General features: G+C 44.7%; 1 protein-coding gene across 1 annotated transcript in view; it reads left to right on the plus strand.

Annotated features, from left to right (window-relative positions):
• Positions 1-21,390, plus strand: part of LOC149158069 (cyclic nucleotide-gated ion channel 1-like) — a 418,588-nt gene that overhangs the window by 73,830 nt on the left and 323,368 nt on the right. The gene's annotated exons all lie outside the window — the stretch shown is intronic.

Genomic DNA, 21,390 nt, shown 5'->3' on the forward strand with positions numbered 1-21,390 from the left:
CACGAAGGTGTATGTCTCGAATGTGCCGAAGGAAAGCTAAAAAGGGGACCATTCCCCTCAAGCCAAAGCAAGACCTCCGATATATTGCAGTTAGTTCACTCAGACATATCTGGTATGATGCCTGTGAACTCCTTGGGAGGATATTCATATTACCTCACTCTTACAGATGACTATTCTCGCAAGACTTGGATATACTTCTTGAAAAAGAAGGATGAAGTGTTCTCCTGGTTTCGACACTTCAAAGCCTTGATCGAGAATCAAACTGAAAAGAAGATCAAGATCTTAAGGACTGATAATGGGACTGAATATGAATCTAATGAGTTTCATGACTTTTGTAAAGAGGCTGGCATTAAGAGGGAGACTACTACACCATACACTCCTGAACAGAATGGTGTGGCGGAAAGGAAGAACCGTACGATTATGGAAGCTGTCCGTGCTATGCTTCATGATCAAAGACTTCCGAAGTTTCTATGGGCCGAAGCTGCAAACACCGCCGTATATATATACAAAACCGATGCCCCCATCAAGCATTGGGTTCCAAAACTCCGGAAGAAATGTTCACTGGTAAGAAACTTGATGTATCTCATTTTAAAATTTTTGGAAGCCCTGTATATTTTCACATGCCGAAAGAGAAAAGGAATAAATTAGGTGCATTTGGAAAGAAAGGAATCTTCGTGAGCTATAATGAAAATACTAAGGGCTATAGAATCTATGTAGCCGGTCAAAGGGAAGTCGTGATTAGTCATGATGTCACCTTTGACGAAGATATGGCTCTCAGCAAGGTGAACGATCTTCCTACTGTGAGGAGCTCTCAAGAAGTTGACACCAGGGAAGCGAAAGAAAAAGATGATGAAACAATGCCCGAGGTGGAAGAACCCATGGATCCTATTGATCCTCCTCCACCTGAGCCTTCCTCCTCTAGGAAGAGGCCTTCATGGCTTAGGGGGACACTTGATGATGGAAGTACGGAAAAGTATAAGGCTCGTTTTGTTGCTCGTGGCTTCTCCCAGAAGGAAGGTATAGACTATGACGAGATATTTGCACCTGTTGCCAGATATACCACCATCCACTCGATCATAGCTCTTGCGGCTTCACAAGGATGGAAACTACATCAGATGGATGTCAAGACCGCGTTCTTGCATGGTTCGATCAAAGAAGAGGTCTACGTGGAGCAACCCGAAGGATTTGAGATTTATGATCGAAAATCTCATGTGTGAAGGTTGAAGAAGGCCCTCTTTGGGCTGAAGCAAGCACCCCAAGCATGGTATGAGAGGATCATTAGCTACTTGATGAAGCTGGGATTCACTAGGAGTGAATCCGATCCCAACCTTTACTTTAAGGTTGAAGATGACAAACCTCTCATATTGGTGCTGTATGTTGACGACCTCTTTTTAACAGGTGTAGACCCTCTCCCAAATGTAAGAGGGAGTTGGCTTCTGAATTTGAAATAAAGGACCTAAGACTGATGCACTATTTCCTAGGACTTGAAGTTTGGCAGAAGCCAGGGGAAATTTTTCTATCTCAAGGAAAATATGTGGTGAAGATATTGGAAAGATTCGGTATGGTGGACTGCAAGCCTGTAACTACCCCGATGGAGCTTGACTTCAAAAAGTTAAGCGGTAGTGCTGCTGGACCTATTTTACAAAATGCCACTAAGTATCGTCAACTCATCGGAGCATTAATGTTCTTAGTGAACTCCCGTCCAGATATATGCTTTGCAGTCAACACGTTGAGTCAACATATGGTTGAACCTCACCACATACATTGGATTGGTGCCAAGAATTTGTTGAGATATCTTCGTGGCACAATTACTTATGGGTTAAGATACACTGCCGAAGATGTGAGACTACTTGGGTATACTGATGCTGATTGGGCAGGCAGTGTGGTGGACCGAAAGAGCACTTCCGAGCACTGTTTCTCTTTGGGATCTGCTTCGATATCCTGGATGAGTAGGAAGCAGAAGTCGGTGGCTTTGATCACGCCGAGGCAGAGTATATCGCTGCTAGCATGGCCTCCTATGAGGCAGTCTGGTTGCGAAAGCTCTTCAGTGAGCTATTTGGATTTACATTGGATACCACCGTGATTCTATGTGACAACTAGAGTGGGATCTGTTTATCAGAAAATCACGTATTTCATGATCGCTCCAAGCATATCGATATCAGGTACCACTATATTCGAGATATGGTGCAGCGAGGAGCAATAAGGCTCCAACATATCGGTACAGATGAACAGGTCGCCGACATTCTGACAATGTCCCTAGGAAATGTCAAATTCCTAACTTTCTGAGAACGACTTGGTGTCGTTCAAAGACCCTCTGATGAGGGTCAAGTATGATGTACTGAGCTCTGGGAGCTCCAGGGGGGCGCAGGGTACTTCTTGGAGCGACATATGACCACAGGGTGACTCACCATCCCCTGTTGGTGCACTTTGTACAGGGTAAAAGGTTCAACCTTCCCTTGTGACACCCCGTGGCGACTATGGAACAAGATGATTAGTTCTCCTATGGGCCAGGATGATTCGTTCTCTGTGGTGACTATGGAACAGGATGATTCGTTCTCCTGTGGGCTTGGATGATGTGTTCTCCATGGCGATTATGGAACATGATGATTAGTTCTCTTGTGGGCCAGGATGATTCGTTTTTCGTGGCGACTATGGAACATGATGATTAGTTCTCTTGTGGGCCAGGATGATTCGTTCCGTGGCGACTATGGAACATGATGATTAGTTCTCCTGTGGGCCTGGATGATGTGTTCTCCATGGCGATTGTGGAATAGGATGATTCGCTCTCCTGTGGACAGGATGATTTGCTCTCCTGTGGACAGGATGGTTCGCTCTCTTGTGGGACAGGATGGTTCGCTCTCTTGTGGGACAGGATGGTTCGCTCTCTTGTGGGCAGGATGGTTCCCTCTCTTGTGGGACAGGATGATTCGCTCTCCTGTGGACAGGATGATTAGTTCTCCTATCGAGGCATCCTACCCATGCAGTCAGGGACTCATGGGAAGTACTTCTCATCTGATCAATGAGCAGGGAAATGAGGCTAGGGACCATAGTAGTACCGATGGACACATTGTTGTATCTACCGTACTCCATATGCTAGGATGACCTTCATTGATCTGGAATCAATGATATTGGTCTGGGACCAGTGAGAGTGGTACCCACTATGACACTGACTTCGAGTTAGTAGAGGACTGGTCTGGGACCAGTGGTACACACTCTGACATTGACTTCGGGTTAGTGGAGGATGGTATGATACATCCTTGATCACTTCTTCTTCTTCTTCATAATTCGAGCAGAGCAGAACAGAGCAGAGCATAGCAAGGCAAAGCAGAGCAGGGGTCAAGCTGTTCAGTGCAGTGCATTTGATGGATGAATAGTAACGACGATCAGACGAATTGCAGATGGAGTTCTCCCTAGTTGAGAGGGAGTGTTAAAATTGGCAACTAGTGCCAAACTCCATGATGATCACCTTATTCATGGCTGATAATATTTTATCTAGATTCCTCTCGTCGAGAGGTGTTGGATTGATCTATAGATCATCCGATTCCGATAAGTATTTATGGAGATATGAATTTATTTTGATTATGGACAAACTATCAAAGTCAGCCACCAACTTATGTAGGCTCAGAATCCCAACAGACACATCTATTCATCATCAACGTTTGCATATAAATACAGGATGTCTCCTCATTTGGACACATGCTTCTCATCCATCTCTCTCTCTCTTGTGCGCAGTAAAGAGTCTCTCTCTCTCCTGCGTAGATAGGTCTCTCTCTCACACGTGGGAAGGAAGGACGCAGTTTTCTAAGGGTTTACAAACTGCAGATTGGAACTTTGACCAACGTTGACCAACATTCTCTCTCTCTTGACTGCGCAGTAGGTGAAGCTGACTCTCCTTGGAAATCCGCAATTTTTGGCACAGGAATCAAGGTGATCTGACCTCCGGTTTGGAAGATATTGACTGCCCTAGTTTAGGGCTGATGCCGATGATGTTGATGCCGCTAATGCCGATGATGCTGATGCCGATGATACTGATGCTGCTGATGCCGATGATGCTGATGCCGCTGATGCCGATGATGCTGATGCTGATGCTGCTGATGCTGATGCCGCTGATCTAGGGTTTGCTGTTGCTTATATAAATCAGATTTTTGTACTATTTCTCTCTACTGAATTATTGAAGATAAAAGAAGATTTGATCAAAGGGTTTCCCCATATTGGGGTTTGTCCCTGGCTAGCCGCCACATCTTGTGTCTCTTGTCTTGGCTTGTTTTCTGTTGATCGTTTAATGTTCTATCTACACTTTACTTATGTACATGTGATTGCTAATTTGTGGAAAATAATAAGAAAGATAAGTAAACTGCTCTAAGCATAGAACATACCATAATTTAACAACAGTGGAATCGCACCTCTCCGATCCCCTTTGCTCCTGCAACACTGATCTGGATTTCTTGGCTAGAAATTTGCCTAGGTAGTGACTCCCTCTACCTTGGTTTTGCCCCATTTGGTACTGTTCTGTCTCGGCAGCAACAACACCCCACCAGCTTCACTTCCCGCAATCTGCCCACAACTTCCTATGCCCCAGCAACTGAAGGATTGAGCCTCTAGGCTCTGCGCAATCTCAGCACTGGCTAAATTTCTCCACTATCCAACTGCGTCAACCCTCCTGGTCTCTACGTGGCTCTTCGTGAACCTCTTCTGCCCTCCTCAGCCTCTGCACTGACCTCCCTCTGGCTTGAACTAATGATGCAGTCCCTTTGCGTCAACCCTTCTCTGTTGCTTTCTGCTAGGAACAACTTCTGTCACTCGGGACAGCCGTTTCTGTTGCAAATGCTCTGATTCAGCTGGTGCCTTCAGCTCTCCTGTGATCTGCAATCCTCTGAAACTTGTTGAAGTTTCTAAGTTTACTTAGTTTAGAAACCCTTAATGCACTTTTTCAGATTTATTCCTACCTACTTGTTATTTTTCTTTAACAAGTGATTTACAAAGTAAACACTGAAAATAAACACCAGTGCATGCTCAACATATTAGAGATCAACAACTAAAAGAAACAAGAATAAACACACCACATGACACCATTGTTTTTGGACCAATGTCCCCGGAAAAACCCAATGCGGGAAAATCGGTGCAACTATCTGAGGGTTTTCTTATTAAGCAATATCAGAGTACAATCTGGGTGCCGAAACTGGCCTACCCAACAGAGAATTTCCTTAGTAGCTATACCTCACAGTTTGAGAGAAATCTCCTGGCTGAAACCCCGGAAAATCCTTCTGGCAGCTCCTCAGCACAAAACTGCTCTACAACCCCAGCGTCTGCCCAATCTAGACTGCGTCAGCCCCTCTCTGTCTCACGCTGGCCCTGCGTCAGCCCCAGGAGGCTTGCGTCAGCTTTCTGGGCCTCTGTGTCAGACACACTGGCCTCTTTGGTGCTCTGCGCAACACTTGGCTGCCTCTGCGTGGCCCTGCGTGAGCCCTTGCTGGCTCTGCGTCACTCTCCTTGGCTGCTGTGCTGCTCTCCCGGCACAATCTCTGCCTTCTCTGTTTCTCTGTACTCAGTGTCCCTCAGCTGCTCTCCCGATCACTGATTCTATCTCTTTTAGCAAACCCTGCTCTAGAGAATAAAATGACTGATCACTCTGGTGTATTCTCCAAGTGACCCTCAAGCCTCCTCTTATACTTTTCCTATTGACATCTCAACGACTGAGATTAAGTCCCTAATCAACGACTAAGATTAGATCTGGCTTGATCCATGTCTTTTGGACCACTCTAACATAGATTCATATTAATACACATTAATATTTTATTTTCCCTAAGTTTAGACTTAGGGACTCCATTAAAAATATTAATTATTTTAATATCTCCTGATTTGTTTAGAATTTGCCCAAACCCTTTCTGGGTATTGGAGATCTCATGTGCCCCAACCTCTCCACCAAATTTCGTGGCTAGAGCACATCCGATGTTACCCCAAATCAACAACACCATGTTGGAATTTCTAAGTATTACTCGTTAGAAATTTTATCTATATTCTCTGGTTTATTTCTCCTACTTGTTAATTACGAACAAGTTATTTAAACATATAAATATCGAAATAAACACAATACAGTCTCAACCATCTACAAATCAACAGCTGAAAGAAATAGCAAACACACAAGTGACACCGTTATTTTTGGACAACTCGTCCCCGAAAAAGCCCAACTTGGAAAACCGGTGTAGCAATTCTGAGGGTTTTTTTTTATGCAATCTATCTGAGTACAATTGGGTGCCAAACTAGCTGTAATATTCCTAATTAGCCATGGCTAATTGGAATACTCGATTTTGCTCAATTTTGCCTTCTATAGTTATTTATAAATAAAAAGGTGAGGAAAAGGGGGACATAACTCACCTTTAGAATAAAGTCACTCTCTAGTAGCACAACGTTGTGACTTAAAGGGGAGCCAAAGGGGCCAAAGGACCATGCAGAGATGGGACCCACGTAGACACTTGGAGGGACTGCGCAGATGGAAAGGAACATGTGGCAAGAGAGGGACTGCGTTGGAGGAGGTGGGCCTTGGGATTGAGAGAGGCCAACGCTATAAAGGAGAGGGGAGCCTCCTCATTTTGTCATTCGATTATGTTGCATTTGAGCTAGTCACTTTGACTTAGAGCACGCTCGCTGTTTAGCCTGTCTGCAACACTATTTAGTGCATCGAGTGTCTCCGTTCGGAGATCTCACCCTTAGCCCCAGGGGACTTTGAGTGCCTACTCGGGCAAGGTAGTTATCAACAGTCTTTTGCAGGAGGATTGATCTTTGGAGGGAGGAGGAACTGAGCATTTTGGATAACTGCGCAGTCTTGAGAGAGGGACATAGTTCTTTTGGTGGGAGTTCCGGATTGAGCGTTTTGCGGAGGATTTGAGCTGGGAGATTGGGCAGGGGATCAGCCCTTGCATATTGGAGGATTTTGGCAGAGTTTCAGGGGGAGTTTTGGAGGATTCTATTCAGTGGCAGCGCAGAGCCTTGAGGGACAGCGTAGATCCCCAAGGGGGTGATTTTCGGGGGTCGGCTATTTCAGAAAAGCTTTCTGGGCTTTTCTGGGTTTTTTGAGTAGAGTCTGATTCCAGAGTTTCAGCATTTTCCGAGGAGGGGAACAGCCCCAAATCCTCATTTGATTTCCAACAGTAGTAGTAGCACGACAGTTCTCCAGCAGCTTGGACGCAGTTTAGAGAGAGGCCATTCCTTTGCTATTCTGAGTGTATTTCTTCACTTGCCTTGTGCAAGTTGAGGTGCTACCTGTCTGATCACCTCTTGTACTCTTTCCATTACTCAGTATAATAAAATGGCTTGGCATTTCTCTCTGCATTTTTTGAGTATCTGCTTATATTTCATGTTCACATTATTATATGTTGTACCATTGTTATTTTTATCACTTTGAGTTTCCCGGTCACTATATCATTTGGACGTGTTTGGTTGGAGTTTGCTTGGGTTTGAGGGATATCCCAGAAACGGGATATTACAGTGGTATCAGAGCATAGATCTGGCTCAGCCTGTGGAGCTAGCAATCTATGACACCGGGGGAAAAGCCCTACATCTGTTACAGAGGTAGGAGATACAGAGACATTGGGCGTAAGTTGGAGAACACCTACAGAGAGGGAGATTGTGTTCCAGTGGTGGACGTAGGACAGGAGGAGCCTGTGGTGGACGCAGAGTAGGAGGAACTGATGGCAGATGATGACGGGAAGAAATTTGCGGACATTCTCCTCAAATCAGTGAAGGATCTGTCGAGGCAGATCGAGGTGATGGGGCAGAGATTCACGGCAGGGGAGGCTAGACAGCGTGAGAGCCCACGAGTTTTCCAGGTTGGAGAGGGATCGGGTGCATCTCACCATTTGCCAGAGCATGGTGCCACTCAGCGTGATATGACTCAGCAGGTGGTCTCACATGCCCCTATACGCTCTACCATGCCCACTTTCCTAGGAGCAGATACGGGGGCCGGAGCACAGCAGGAGGCAGAGCCCGGTCATATGGGCGATTATTTTGCGGAGTACCAGGCCTATGGACAAGAGTTTAGGGACGCTCTCTCATTCAGAGACTTTGTTCAGCTCCAGCGGGATAGTAGACCTCGCGACCATCACAGAGGGCACCGACATTATCACGATGGAGACACCCACCGCATAGCTAGTAGATTCCACTTGCCTACATTTGATGGTTCATCAAACAGTTCGACAAGGTCTAGGGTGGAGAAGCTAGACATCTATTTCCAGTTTAAACAGATGTCGGAGGCAGAGGCCATCAAGGTGGCGACGTTACATTTGGATGGTGAGGCCCAGGATTGGTGGTTCCATGGGATGGTTACACTTGGACATTCCACAGTGACGACATATGCCGAGTTTACCAGGAGATTGATGGAGAGGTTTGACCGGAGGGATCCAGAACAGCACTTTGTTGGGCTGACGAGGATCAATCAGACAGGGAGCCCAGAGACCTACATTGCAGACTTCTTGAGGGTTTTAGTGATGGTGCCAGATCTATCCACGACACAGAGGATCTACATGTATGTTGAGGGGTTAGCAGAGCCACTTTGGGGTCTAGTCAGGTCCACTAGACCAGCCACACTCCAGGATGCTATTAGCAGGACCCGGGACTTACAGGATGCCTTACCCAGGACCCGGACACCTTACCCCCAGAGACAGGCTTTCCAGCCTAAGGGGAAGGATGTGAGGATTCCGCCTCCAAAGGGGAATCCAGGACGAGCACAGATTGATGATGATGCCAGGAGGGAGTTGAAGAAGAAGCGGTTGTGCTTTACCTGTCAGGAGCCGTGGGCACCGGGACATAGATGTGCTGCTGGCAAAGCACATTTTATTGAGGTCTTCTCCGAGAGCAGCGGGGAAGAGGATGAGGAGGATGATGTGGAGGCAGGAGGTAGTCATGCCGCGCAGGATCGTTTGCCACCTCCACCAGCAGCAGCAGGTGGTGCAGCTTTTGCACCTACCGGAGGGGCCCTTGCAGCATTGCGAGGAGTTCCCAAGTATTTGACGTTGCGCGTACGGGGGATAGTACGTGGCCAGCGAGTATCAGTTTTGGTTGACAGTGGGGCAACCCACAACTTCATCGATGCACAGATGGTTGAGCAGAGAGGTATACAGACAAAGAGCTTCGATGGCTTTTCAGTTTTGGTCCCAGGAGATCAGACCATGGTGTGTGCTCATTATGTTCCAGAGTTATCAGTGACGATGGGCACCTACACACTGACTGACCACTTTTTCGTGGTCGATATTTCGGACACCAACATGATATTGGGTGTTCAGTGGCTTATCACTCTAGGGAAGGTCACGACAGATTGGAAGACCCTAGAGATGGAGTGGGATGATGAGAAGACAAGGAAGCATGAGAAGATACGGGGACATCACACATATCCGCTTCAGACTGTTTCGGCTCATCGGATGGAGGCAATCTTCCGGAAGGGAGACGTAGAGTGGGTAGTGGAGCTGCGTGCATCAAAGGCAGGGACTATAGGGCAGACAGTGCACCCAGAGATACAGACCATCCTTGACCGGTATGACATAGTATTTGGGGAGATTCCGCCAGGGCAGCCACCGGACCAGGGGTTTGAGCACACCATTGAGCTTGAGCAGGGCATACAGGCAGTGATTACTACTCCCTATAGGCATCCCAAGGCCTATCGGGATGAGATTGAGCGGGCCATTCAGGAGTTGCTGGCTCTTGGGCACATTCGGCCGAGCACGAGTCCTTTTGCTTCTTCCGTGGTGTTGGTCAAGAAGAAGGATGGCACATTGAGGAAGTGCATTGACTACAGGGCCCTGAACAAGAAGACCCTGAAGAACAGGTACCCCATACCCAAGATCGATGAGTTGATGGATGAGTTGAGAGAAGCCCGGTTCTTCTCAAAGATTGATTTGAGATCTGGGTACCATCAGATTCGCGTGAGGGAACAGGACATTCCCAAGACCGCCTTCAGGTGTCACTATGGGCACTTTGAGTTTTTGGTGATGCCCTTCGGGCTAACCAACGCCCCAGCTACATTCCAGTCTTGCATGAATCACATCTTCCGCAGTCACTTGAGGAAGTTTGTGTTGGTATTCTTTGATGATATACTCATTTACAGCAGGACTTGGGAGGAGCATCTCCAGCACATTGAGACAATGTTGCGCATCTTGGAGGAGCAGCAGTTCTATGCCAAACTCTCCAACTGTGAGTTTGGATTGACGCAGATGTTGTACTTGGGACACATCATAGGGGTGGACGGAGTGAGAGTCCACGAGGAGAAGATTAGGGCCATCAGAGATTGGCCGGAGCCAAGGAATGTGACGAAACTTCGGGGATTCATTGGTATTTGTACTTACTACCGGAAGTTCGTCAAGAGTTTCTCACAGCTTGCTGCACCCCTGACAGATTTGACGAGGAAGGGGGCATTCAGTTGGTCGGATATAGCGCAGCGAGCCTTTGACAGGCTCAAGGAGGTGATGAGCAGCTGCCCAGTGCTTGTATTGCCAGATTTTTCGCAGCCATTTGTTTTGGAGTGTGATGCGTCGGGAGAGGGGATCGGCGCAGTATTGATGCAGGGAGGTCACCCTATAGCCTTTGAGAGCCGGAAGCTCCTTCCGCACGAGAGGTTGTATTCTATATACGACAAGGAGATGCTGGCCATCATGCATGCATTGGCCAAGTTCCGGCAGTATCTAGTGGGTAACAGGTTCAGGGTGAGGACTGATCACAACAGCCTCAGGTTCTTTTTGGAGCAGAAGCAGCTACAGGAGAGGCAGCAGAAGTGGATCAGTAAGATCCAAGCATATGACTTTGACATTGAGTATGTCAAGGGTAAGAACAACGTGGTAGCAGATGCCCTTTCACGTAGACCAGCCACGTTGTCTCTTATGAGCTTGGACGCAGACTGGAGGGCTCGACTCTTAGTAGAGTACTCCAAGGACAGATTTGCATGTGAGGTTTTGGATGGGCAGGTGGCGGATGACAGGTACAGGGTGGTCGATGAGATCATCTACTACAGGGACCGGATCTTCTTGACTGAGAGATCTCAGCTCAAGAAGAAGATACTTCAGGCATCACATGATTCACCATTGGTAGGCCATCAGGGGTTTACCCAGTGTTGCGGGGGAGCGCCCCCCCCCCCCTCGAACCCGCTCCCGAAGCGCGCTCCGGGAGCGATTTTCGCGAGCGCGCTCCCGTAAAAAAATTTGCGCTCCCTGGTCTGTGAGGGAGCGATTCAGGGAGCGATCGCTCCCGCACTCCCGGAGCGTTTTTTAATGCCCGGGAGCAATCGGGGAGCGATCGCTCCCTGATCGCTCTCGGGCATTAAAAAACGCTCCGGGAGCGATCGGGGAGCGATCGCTCCTTGATCGCTCCCGGGCATTAAAAAACGCTCCGGGAGCGATTTTAAACGGGCCGGGAGCGGTTCGGCGGAAAAAAAATCCGCCGGACCCGAAATTTATAAAAATTTTAGAATTTTTTTTTTATTTTATAAGCCCAATGGGCCAAAAAAATTTCATTTCAACTTCATTGAGCAAGAGATTGAGAGCTGAGCAAGAGCAAAGGAGCAAGGAGCAAGAGCTGAGGAGCAAGGAGCCAGAGCTGATGAGCGAGGAGCAAGTGCCAAGGAGCGAGGAGCAAGCCTGCAGAGGTAAGTAACTTAATCATTTAGTTAGTTTAGCTGGTTAGGTAGTTAATTTGGTTAGTTTAATTTCCCTGTTTGAGTTTAAAGATCATGTATTTAAATTAAATTAATAAATTAAATGAATTAATCCCAATAAACTAAATTAATTTGCAGATTCAAGACTCAAACCCTACAAACATCAAACACCATGGCCCTGGGGATATTTATTGGCATTTTCCTCTTCCTGGTCCCTTTTATGGTTATTATGGTGGTGGAGAGTAGGAAACAGAGGGGGCCTGAAACTGAAGAGGTGGATGAAGAAGCCGGAGGAAGTCAAATGGGTGAAAACCCCAGTGAGGAGGAGGTGGAGGAGGGTGAACATGAGGGTCAAAAAACTAAACAAGACCAAACTCCATTGTGGAAATATGTTCACAGGGCTGAAACAGGGAGAGGGGGTGGAACCACTAAATTTCATTGCCCCCATTGCAACACTGATTACACAGGCTCATACACCCGTGCTAGAAGACACCTCTGCGGGAAAAGGCCATGGGATAGAGACAAACAAATAGGAATCAAAACTTGTGCAGCGGTGTCAACAGCAGATAGAGCCAAATACATAAAGGAAGAGGAGGACGCCCAATACAGAACAAAAAGATCAAGGGGTTTCTTTGAACCAATCTCACCATCACAAAGAACTCCTTCAGCATCCTCCCAAGGCAGTGGATATGGACATGGAGGCACAGGGTCATCATCTTTAAGGCGTAGAACCATATCAGATTTCCTTGATGAGGGGTGTAGGAATGATGTGGATTCAAAAGTTTACAGGTTCCTCTATGCATGTGGGATACCATTCAATGTTTTACGCTCACCTTATTGGCACGAAATGGTTTCTGCCATAAATGATGCCCCGAAAGGATACAAGAGCCCTGGGTATGACAAGGCAAGAACTGTTGGCCTTGATCATGAAAAAGCAAAAATATCACATTCTTTGAATAAAATGACAAGTTCTTGGACTGGCAATGGGGTGTCCATTGTATCTGATGGATGGACAAATGTAAAAGGCAAGCCATTGATAAGTGTTCTTGCTGTGTCCCGAAGTGGTCCCATCTTTCTAGCTGCACATGATTACTCAGACAAGTTCAAGACCGCTATCAACATTGCAGAAGCATTGCTTGAAACAATTGAGCGTATTGGCCCATACAATGTCATCCAAGTCATCACTGATAATGCTCCTAATTGTAAGGCAGCGGGAGCAATTATTGAGGATAAATACCCGAACATATTTTGGTCTGGATGTTTGGTTCACACATTGAACCTTCTGTTGCATGATATTGTCAAAAACAAAAATGAACAATACCAATGGATTGGTGATTTGTACAAGAAAGGAAAAAAAATGATAAAATTTATTACAAATCATAGCAATACCCATGGCATTTTCCGCAGTCACTCGAGATTGGAGTTGCTGAAGATTGCGAGGACTAGATTTGGTAGCTATTACCTCACCTTCAGGCGCCTTTTGAAGGTAAGAGAGGCATTAGCTAGCATGGTATCAAGTCCACATTGGCAGGTGTTAAAGGAAAGGGCTACAAATGTAGCTGACATGGCAGGTTTTGAAACGGTGGAGGAGGCCGCTCTTGATGGGCAGTTTTGGACAACTGTGAGACAGGTATTGGATTTCACCAAGCCAATTTATAACATGATTCGGTTTGCAGATACAGACAAACCAGTGATTGGCGAGGTGTATGAGCAAATGGATACCATGTTGGGGGAAATAAAAGACATTGTTCATAATAAAGATCCCAACTTGTACAAACTGATTCATGATTGTGTGTGTGAACGGTGGAATAGGCTTAACCTTCCACTACATTGCTTGGCGTATATCCTTACGCCAAAATACTACTCAGAATCTTGGTTGGGCAAACCTGCAGCAGGGGGTGGTGTTAGGACCAAACCCCATTTAGATCAAGAGGTAACTAGAGGATATCTGGAAGCATTAGAAAAGTTGGTGCCTGACAGGGAGGAATGTGTAGCTGTGCGCCTTGAAATAGGCAGATACTTCAGTGGCAGTAGTTTGTATGGTAACTTCCATGCAATGGACGACAAAGATAAATTTGATTCTCTCACATGGTGGGAAACATATGGCGGCCACGGACTTTTGCCAAAATTGGCAAAAAAAGTTCTTTCACAGGTTGTAAATTCTTCTTCTGCAGAGAGGTGTTGGAGCACCTACAGTTATATACATAATGTGAAAAGAAACAGGCTCAACGAAAACCGAGCAGAAAGCTTGGTTTATGTGCACTACAACTTGAGGTTGTTGAGCCATTACTGTGATCGGGCTAATGAAGATCCCACATATAAAATTTGGGACAATCACCCTGAGGACGACAATTTGGAGGATGGCATTGTACATATGGAAGAACTAGAAGAGGAGCTTGTATGGGATGAAAATGAAGCAGCTGCAGCAGCCATGCCACCTCCACCTCCACCATCCAGTAGCAGTTCTCGGGGCCCGAGTCTTGTTCCATTGCTGTCGCCACCTCCATCGACACCCTCGCGTGGAGGCTCTAGTTCTGGTCGTCGGTCTGTGCGGGAGACTCCTAGAAGACCACCACGACCTACTTATACTCCTGGAGACTCTCGTGGCAAGGGCCACTTGTAGATTTACAGTTTACTTGTCTTTTTTAGTTTCTATTAGACTTTAGTTTTCATAACTGTTGAGTTTTGAGTCCTTGACTCTTGACTCTTGACTCTTTCATATCATTATGACATTATGATAGTTTTTGTAAACATTATATCACTGTGACAATGAAAATTTGAAGTTTGAAGTTGGGCCTTGGCAATTATAACTCATTGGTAATGATTGTGAATTATGAATATGATGCTTTGTGAAAGACTAAAGTTGTTTCATTTCATCTCATTATTCATGTTTCATTTTATAAATTTTTAACATTTCATATCATGTTAACAGTTAGAAGTTAGGACTTAGAAATATCTTCGATATTACTTCTTGTAATGGTTAAACTTGGCTTACAAGTACAACTTGTTACTTTGGTGATCAATGATGATAAATGTTATTGAATTTTCAATTCTGAAAGCTTGAAGTTGAAACTTTAATATTGAATTTGATGAATCATGATTTATAAGACTCAATATGTTGCAGTTGTAATATGTATTTTACTAACTTGTGGACATGGTTGATGACGATTATAATTTCTAGATGATTGATGTGATATGGTTCAATGATCAATTTATGTTTTTTTTTATGTTTTTTATGTCTATTTCATCATTCTACATGTTTTTGTTGACATATATGTATCAAAAATTAAAAAATATAAAAAATATATATATTTTTAAAAAATCGCTCCCCGATTCGCTCCCAAACCGGGAGCTTCTGAAAATGGTCGCTCCCGCTCTCGCTCCCCGCTCCCGCTCCCGCTCCCAAGTAACATTGGGTTTACCAAAACCTACAGGGCCATTAGAGAGAGGTTCTCATGGAAGGGCCTCAAGGAGGACGTACTCTAGCATGTCCGGGAGTGCGACGTTTGCCAGAGGAACAAGGGGGAGATGAGCCATCCCGCAGGATTATTGCAGCCTCTTCCCATTTCGGAGGGGAAATGGGAGAGTATTTCGATGGACTTCATCACAGGGTTGCCCATGGTGCAGGGCAAGGATTGTATCTTTGTCGTCGTTGATCGACTGACAAAGTACGCACATTTTTTCGCCATATCTGCACACTACACAGCAGCACAGGTGGCCGAGCTGTTCTTCAGAGAGGTCTTCAGGCTACATGGTCTTCCTAAGACCATCATCAGTGACAGGGACAGCTGTTTCATGGGCGGGTTTTGGCAGGAGCTTTTTCGGTTGGTGGGGACAGAGTTGACACCGAGTACCAGTTATCATCCATAGACGGACAGGTAGACAGAGATAGTTAACAAGTGGCTGGAGGGCTACTTGCGTAACTATGTCAGTGGGCAACAGAGAGCATGGCTGAAGTGGCTGCATCTGGGGGAGTACTGCTACAACACTACACATCACATGTCCATCAGTATGTCACCATTCTATGCTTTGTATGGATATCATCCTTTATCTTTTGCTGACGTGATGTTTGGTGCTAGCAAGGCTCCGAGAGCCAAGATTTGGATCCAAGAGAGTCAGGATATTCTCCGAGCTCTCAAGGATAATATGGCTACAACGCAGAACCAGCAGAAGCTGTATGCTGATAGGGGTCGGGTGGAGAGACAGTTTGAGGTAGGGGACTTGGTCTACCTACGATTACAGCCATACCAACAGTCGTCACTGAAGCAAAAGGGGGCTGAAAAGCTCAAGCCCCGCTTTCATGGGCCATACAGGGTGATACGCAGGATTGGACAGATTGCGTATGAGTTGGAGCTGCCCCAAGGCAGCAAGATTCATAACGTCTTTCATGTATCATGCCTGAAGAAGGCATTGCGACAGCATGTGATAGTGACAAATGAGCTACCGCTCACGGATGATGAGGGGCATTTGGTGTTGCAGCCATAAGCTATTATTGATACCAGGGAGAGGCAGCTACGGAGCAGGATGGTCCGGGAATTCTTGGTGAGGTGGAAGAATTTACTGGATGAGGATGCCACTTGGGAGAGTGAGAAAATTTTGCACCATCCATCACTTCAGTTGCTTGAGGACAAGCAACATTTTGCCGGGGGACACTGTAATATTCCTAATTAGCCATGGCTAATTGGAATATTCGATTTTGCTCAATTTTGCCTTCTATAGTTATTTATAAATAAAAAGGTGAGGAAAAGGGGGACATAACTCACCTTTAGAATAAAGTCACTCCCTAGTAGCACAACGTTGTGACTTAAAGGGGAGCCAAAGGGGCCAAAGGACCACGCAGAGATGGGACCCACGCAGACACTTGGAGGCACTGCGCAGATGGAAAGGAACATGTGGCAAGAGAGGGACTGCGTTGGAGGAGTTGGACCTTGGGATTGAGAGAGGCCAATGCTATAAAGGAGATGGGAGCCTCCTCATTTTGTCATTCGATTATGTTGCATTTGAGCTAGTCACTTCGACTTAGAGCACGCTGGCTGTTTAGCCTGTCTGCAGCACTGTTTAGTGCATCGAGTGTCTTCGTTCGAAGATCTCACCCTTAGCCCCAGGGGACTTCGAGTGCTTGCTCAGGCAAGGTAGTTGTCAACAATCTTTTGCAGGAGGATTGATCTTTGGAGGGAGGAGGAACTGAGCATTTTGGATAACTGCGCAGTCTTGAGAGAGGGACGCAGTTCTTTTGGTGGGAGTTCCGAATTGAGGGTTTTGCGGAGGATTTGAGTTGGGAGATTGGGCAGGGGATCAACCCTTGCATATTGGAGGATTTTGGCAGAGTTTCAGGCGGAGTTTTGGAGGATTCTATTTAGTGGCAGTGCAGAGCCTTGAGGGACAACGTAGATCCCCAAGGGGGTGATTTTCGGGGGTCGGCTATTTCAGAAAAGATTTCTGGGCTTTTCTGGGTTTCTTGAGTAGAGTCTGATTCCAGAGTTTCAGCATTTTCCGAGGAGGGGAACAGCCCCAAATCCTCATTTGATTTCCAACAGTAGTAGTAGCACGACAGTTCTCCAGCAGCTTGGACGCAGTTTAGAGAGAGGCCATTCCTTTGCTATTCTGAGTGTATTTCTTCACTTGCCTTGTGCAAGTCGAGGTGCTACCTGTCTGATCACCTCTTGTACTCTTTCCATTACTCAGTATAATAAAATGGCTTAGCATTTCTCTCTGCATTTCTTGAGTATCTGCTTATATTTCATGTTCACATTATTATATGTTGTACCACTGTTATTTTTATCACTTTGAGTTTCCTGGTCACTATATCATTTGGACATGTTTGGTTGGAGTTTGCTTGGGTTTGAGGGATATCCCGGAAATGGGATATTACACTAGCTCACCTGATAGAGAAAATAATCTAGCAGTAATACCTCTCTATTCGGAAGCAGATATTCAGAAAATTTTCCCCACGAAACCCTCTCTAGCACAACTGAAGCACTGTGTCAGCCCTCCTGGCCTCTGTGTCAGCCTGAAAGCCCCCTGCGTAAGCTCTCTGAGGCTCTGCACAACCTCTCTGGCTCTTTGCGTCACTCCAGCAGCCTCTGCGTGGATGACGCAGGCCCTCCTGGCCTCTGCACTGTCTTTGCTAGCCTCTGCGTGTCTCCCTCTTGCTTCTGCGTTTGCCTCTCTGCCTCTGCGCTGGTCTTCCAGCACTATCTCTGCCTCTCTGTCTCGTACTCACTGCCCCTCGCTGCAAACTGATCACTGATTCAATTTCTCTTAGCAAGCCCCGCTTTAGAAAATCGAATGACTGATCACTCTGGTGTATTCTCCAACTGACCCTCAAGCCTCCTCTTATACTTTTCCTATTGGTCTTTCAACGGCCGAGATTACATCTCTAATCAGCGACTAAGATTAGATTTGGCTTGATCCATGTCATTTAGAACTTTCTAACTCAATTTTATATTAATATCCATTAATATTATATTTTTCCTAAGTTTAGACTTAGGAACTCCATTAAAAAATATTAATTATTTTAATCAGTGATGATAATATCAGTGAGATATCGCCGATAATCAAAAATATCGCGATATTTTCGGCGAGCTGAAATATCGCCGAGAAAATATCGCGATATTTTGGCTCCCGAAAATATCGCGATATTTCGAGATATCACCGATATCTCGGCAAAATATCGCGAGACGATAGAAAATATTGCCAGGCATGTTATGTCGTGGCTAGAAAAAGGGAAAATCGTTTTTTTTCTTCATTTCTGTTTTTGAGTGTTGGAGAAGGAAGGGGAAGAGTTTTGTGGTGGTTGTCAAGGAGGGATTGAGGATCAAACAACGATTATCACCACCAACTAAGATTTTTTTGTGGATCAAAGATTGAAGAACAGTGAGACAAACTTCATTTCTTCCATTAACAGGTATGTTCTTAAAAACCCCTATGTTAATGATTTTTTCATAGATTTAGGGTTAGGCTTGCTTGCCTCTTTGCTTACCAACATTTTGTTTCTTTGTTTTTTTTCCATTTTCTATGATTTTCATGCCCATGAACCAATGCAAGGGTTTTGTCCGTATTTGGACAGCAAGCATCATTTTTTTTTCAACTTTCTTATGCACCCTCTTATTGCCATTTTTCATTCACATTGCAAAATGCAAATAATGTAGTAATTTTTTTTAAATGAGGTGGTTATTACTTATTATTTTTTGTGTTGGGGGGTTTAATGCCAATTCTTTTGTTTTTTTGTGCCCTATGTTTGAATTAGTTCACTACAAATGTCAAATATGCCAAAAGCCTTGGACCCATTTTGGGAGTATGGGAAGGCTGTTGGTGGGGCAAATCGGGCATATATATCATGCAAATTGTGTGGGACCAAGATGTCAGGAGGGGTTATGCGATTGAAATACCATCTGGCTAGACTCCCTGCACATGATGCAGATGTAATGCCTTGTATGGTTTCTAGTGCGGAGGTTATACAAAAATCTCTTGAAGCAATTGCTGAACAAGACAGAAAGAAAGCTGCTAGGGAGAGGCCACTGGTCTCAGATAGATAGTTGCTAGTTTTATTTGTTTTGCTACATATAAGTTTATAACTCATGATGATGAAATACTTTTAAAGTTTTATATATGTGATGTTATTTTGTTTGAGTCCTTGCTTGGACAATTATCAGGGATCAGCAGGATATGTGATGTTATTTTGTTTGAGTCCTTGCTTGGACAATTATCAAGGATCAACAGGATATGTGATGTTATTTTGTTTGAGTCCTTGATTGGACAATTATCAGGGATCAATAGGATTTGGTATCGCCTTTGAAGTTTGATGCATCATTTCTATTTGACATCATATATATCAGTGCTTTCTTCATATTTATGTGCCAATGTGTTTAGTTCATGTTGTTATTGCTTTATATGTTTAAAAATTAAAAAAAAGAAAAGAATATATTATGCTTTTTTTATGCTTGCCGATATTTTGCCGATATTTTCGCTAATATTGCCGATAAGATGTGTTCTGGACCCTCGCCAATATTTTGCTGATACCGATATTTTCAACACTGATTTTAATATCTCCTAAACTGGGTAGAATTTGCCCAAGCCATTTATGGGTCTTGGAGATCTCATGTGCTTTAGCCTCTCCACCAAATTTCATGGCTAGAGCACATCCGATATTACCACAAATCAACAGTTTACAGAAGCTTGGGGCTAATTTTGCAAATTTTTTTTGAGCACCAAAGGAGGGTCTTTCAACAGTTTCTTTCCAGCAGACAAAGCAGTTTCTCAAGGGCAGCACAGGGCATATTTAGGGCAGTTCATTTCCACATCTGGGCATTGTATTTTCCGACTTGGGGCTTGTCTAGCTTGCCATTGTGGCAAGCCCATGTGCACTCCTTTCATACCCCATTGTACTATTGCTCCATATATAATAATAAAATGGCTCAGCTGGATGGTGTTTTTGGAGATTTTCTGGGTGTCTACTTATATTTCTGAATTTTGTGTGTTCATGCCAGTTTTTGCTTTATTTATCACTGTATTTCATAAGTAGGAATATTACTCCCAGTCAGAAACCCTTCCTTCAGTAGATTCAAAATGAGATAGACCAAGACCTTAGACCAACAAACTTTCCTCCTCCACCAAGTCAGCCTTCCAAGATGATTTAGTAGTCTCTTCTTATCCAACAGCTTCAGCCCAACAACAATCCAAAAATTTGACTTCCTAGCTACAAAATTTCGACCCCCAGCAACAAAATTTCGGCCCCTCCACCAGCTTCACACGTGTGTGTGTGTGTGAGAGAGAGAGAGAGAGAGAGAGAGAGAGAGAGAGAATTTCGATTTCTTATGCTTGAGAGAGACCTCCTTCTTCTTCGCTAGCCCTTTCCTCTTCTTTCCTTGAAATTCACACTTTTTCTGGCCCCAAAAGTTGCAGATCGAACTTGATGAGTGAGAGTGACAAATGAGGTCGAGTTGCTGCCTTTATATAGGTGTTTCTGCCCCTCAGTTGAGGCCGACTTGGTGGAGGAGGCCTAATTGACCTATTTTACAATAAAATAAATTTCTTCTTTGACAAATAGAGACCAAGAAGGGTCTTTTACAATATGACATGGACAAGGACACTTGATATAAACCCTAGAAGCCTACAATGGAGGCTTTGACCTATAAACAATTGACCCAAGCATGAAACCCATGCTTTAATAAGTCAATTTCTTTAATAATAAAATTCATTTTTCTTTCTTTTGACAAATACATTACATCATGATTCAAATACAATTGTGAAGACCGACACTAGTTACATTCTTCAACAGAAAGATTGAGCATCTCGAATGCTCTTCATGCTTTTATTGTAAATCTCTATTGTTGTCTTGTGGTGAATTTGTCAATTAATATTTGACATCTAGTGAATTTCTAACTCCTACATCTAGGTCGCTCTTGTAATTTGTAACTTCCTTGGAGATTCTTTTAAGGTTATATCAAGTGTTATTTGTCTAATAGGGGCGAGTGTTCATTCTTTCAATTGTACATCTATAACCAGGGTTGAGGAAATAAAATGTCATTTTTTGAGAATTGTCTGTGGGTTGGCACTTAGGATTTCTGTATGGTTATCCTTGTCTTGCTTCATTTCTTACCTATGTCATGTTCTGATCTTTTCAATTGTGCATTGAAGTACAATGTGGCAGAATGAGTAAGGAGCCGAATTAAGTGGCAATGAGCTTAAAGTCTCTGCATGGGGTAGTCCAGAATATGGAGAATTTATAAGAATGAGAGTAATGAAGCAAAAAT

The sequence above is a fragment of the Pinus tabuliformis genome, chromosome 5_2 (assembly GCF_031772625.1).
Source record: "Pinus tabuliformis cultivar Carrire ecotype Pingquan chromosome 5_2, CPIR1, whole genome shotgun sequence".
NCBI lineage: Eukaryota > Viridiplantae > Streptophyta > Pinopsida > Pinales > Pinaceae > Pinus > Pinus tabuliformis.